The sequence below is a fragment of the Saccopteryx bilineata genome, chromosome 11 (genome assembly GCF_036850765.1).
Source record: "Saccopteryx bilineata isolate mSacBil1 chromosome 11, mSacBil1_pri_phased_curated, whole genome shotgun sequence".
Lineage (NCBI taxonomy): Eukaryota > Metazoa > Chordata > Mammalia > Chiroptera > Emballonuridae > Saccopteryx > Saccopteryx bilineata.
The window spans coordinates 62,269,153-62,272,333 of record NC_089500.1 but is presented as its reverse complement, the minus strand read 5'-3'; the positions used below and the strand labels follow the sequence as shown (position 1 = coordinate 62,272,333).

At 38.7% G+C, this 3,181-nt stretch overlaps 1 pseudogene; it reads left to right on the top strand.

Moving 5' to 3' along the window:
• The first annotated feature begins 1,465 nt into the window (after positions 1–1,465).
• Positions 1,466–1,775, top strand: LOC136315166 (small ribosomal subunit protein bS6m pseudogene; annotated as a pseudogene).
• Positions 1,776–3,181: the final 1,406 nt, after the last annotated feature.

The following is a 3,181-nucleotide window of genomic DNA, read 5'->3' as shown; positions in this document are numbered from 1 at the left end:
TCAGCTTTACATATAATTATAGGATATAATTCAGCTAAGCTTTCTGACATTATATAGAAAGGGTCCCTTTTCTTCTAGTCTCTAACAACATGGTACTCAGTTTCTTCCGAGCCCTCACCAGAAGCACCTAGAATATCTGTGTATTCGCTGACAGGTTGCTCAAGGCAATCTAGGCTTTTTCTATCATGCTTCTCAAATTCTTCTAGTCTCTATTTATTACCCAATTCTAAAGCCATTTCCACATTTTAAAATTATTTTTTATAGTAACATCCCACTTCTAGTACCAAAATCTGTATTAGTTTTCTATTGCTGTAAAACAAATGACAACAAACTTAGTGGCTTAAAACAACATAAATTTATCCTCTTACAGTTTTGGAGGTGAGAGGTCCAAAATCAGTTTTACTGGACTAAAGTCAAGTTGTTAATAGGGTAATTCCTTCTGGATGCTCTGAGGGGAGCACTGTTGGTGGGAATGTAAAATAGTACAACCATTATGGAAAAAAGTATGGTGGTTCCTCAAAATATTAAGAATAAAACTTCCATATGACCCAGCAATCCCTCTGCTGGGTATATACCCCCCAAACTCAAAAATATTGGTACGTAAAGACACATGCAGCCCTATGTTCATTGCAGCATTGTTCACAGTGGCCAAGACATGGAAACAACCAAAAAGCCCTTCAATAGATGATTAGATAAAGAGGATGTGGTACATATATACTATGGAATACTACTCAGCCATAAGAAATGATGACATCGGATCATTTCCGACAACATGAATGGATCTTGATAATATTATACTGAGTGAAATAAGTAAATCAGAAAAAACTAAGAAGTGTATAATTTCATACATAGGTAGAACACAAAATTGAGACTCATGGACATGGATAAGAGTGTGGTGGTTACCAGGGGGAGGGGAAGGGAGGAGAGGGAGGTGGGAGGGTAGGGGCACAAAGAAAATCAAATAGAAGGTGACAGAGGGCAATTTGACTTTGGATGATGGGTATACAACATAATCAATTGTCAAATTAATCTGGAGATGTTTTCCCTGAATCTATGTACTCTAATTAATCAATGTCACCCTGTTAAAATTAATTGTCCAAATAAAAATTTTAAAAAACCATTTTAAAATATGTAAAAAATTAAAATAATAAAAAAGAAGTTCTGGGATTCTCCACTGTTATAATGAATAATATTAATAAATATAATATAATAAATCAGTCAAATGTGTTTGAAATTATTCCTGCTGGATGGGTTAGTAAAATTGCCAGTGGCTAATCCTAGTTTTGCTCTGCCTGAATATAGCAGTAAATGGTCACTTTTGCTGTCGCAATTAAAAGGCAATCAGATGGTGCTTTTGCTTCCCAGGAGCCTTCCAGCCGAGCACCTTTTCAGGTTTACGTGGTCCCTGTCTCCCCACCGTCCTGGGAGCTGGCTCGGTTCAGGGTCACACACCCTGCATTTGGGCATGCCTTATTAGGAACTGGCTTTGACCCTAAAAGTCATGCAGCGGCCAGAGACTGCTGTGTCTGAAACATAAAATAGAAGCCCTGAGGGACAGTCCAGTGATGGTGAGGAACTTGGAAAACCTGGGTAAAGGAGCGCGTCCTAACAGGATCTGTGAGCACAGTTGGCAGCACAAGAGAGGACGGTATTTATTGGTGGATTTTTATGCATTGACAACAGTTGAAATAATGTCATGTTTAAGAAAATAGTGTGAAGGGATTGTCCTGGTTACACTTTAAGAAAAGCTATATTCTACAAAGAATAGGAAATGAGATTTTTCCCAATTTTAGCCTTATATTTAATTCTCTCACTTTTGAAAACCATGGATTAATTAATAATTTATAAGCTTGAGCTTCATATAAGAGTATGTTACAAGTGCCATTTGATTTTTCTTTTTTTTTTTTTTAATTTTTTTTTTAATTTATTTATTCATTTTTAGAGAGGAGAAAGAGAGAGAGAGAGGAGAGAGAGACAGTGAGAGAGAAGGGGGAGGAGCTGGAAGCATCAACTCCCATATGTGCCTTGACCAGGCAAGCCCAGGGTTTCGAACAGGCGACCTCAGCATTTCCAGGTCGACGCTTTATCCACTGCGCCACCACAGGTCAGGCCATTTGATTTTTCTAAGTATTTTTAGCTCTTGATGTTCTTTCTTTGTGAGGTGTGGGAGAATGGCTTGCTTAGGGCCACTTTGTAATCTGAGTGGTACCAGCACATAATTCCTGATTTTGTTATATTAATGCAATTAAAAACTTTTTTTTTTGTCCCTGAGATCTTTTTGTCCTATAACACAACACCATTCTGAACAACAAAAAAAATAAAGTTGTCTTGAATTTTGAGCTAGTCATTCAGACTGTATATATATGTATATATATACAGTCTATATATATATATATATCAGTATATATATATATACACATATATATGGCAATCAGATGGCTTCTGTTCCAAAAATGTTCTAGAGATCTTCCAAAATAACATAATTCACAAGTGTTTATACCCACCCAAAACTCTACTGTTCAATATTTATCTCCTAAGAAATCCTCACTAGACAGTCTCAGTTAGGCACTTATGTCTTTAAATCTTCTCATTAATGGCCAACTGGTTTCTCTTTCCAACCAGCGAGTGCCTTTTTTGGTTTAAGGCAGTCCAGTGACTGCCCCAACAAGGGTGGTCAGGAGAATAGCCTTGGCTGGCATAGACCAACACCAACAAGCAGAAGAATCACTAGTTTAAATAGAAAATATTTGTATTAGTTTGATCTATACCCTTGAGTACAAGAGGACTCTCCTGTGGCTTGGCACACTCTCCTAGAATGGGTTACCAGGGAACAAATGTCAAGAGGTTTATTGGAAAGCCTTCCAAATCAACACCTTGTGAAGGAACAAGAGAAGCAGGGTTCAGCTGAAAGAGAAGTTGGGCGGTGATACAGTCACCACAAAGATTTAGCCAACCTCTTGGGGAGCTCTGGGGCTAAGATGGCTCTCAGAGTTGTCCTGAGTTAGAGCAATGGGGCTGGGTCTTTAGACTCATACACTCACCAGTCATTGGATGCAGGCTGTCTCCAAAAAAAGGGGGACTGGCCTTGGGAGAGGCCTCTCTCTTTAGCTAAAAGTAATTTCCGGAGAGGGACTCAGCAGGGAGCCATCAGCAGCCAGCACCTCGAACAGCTGAGAGATGA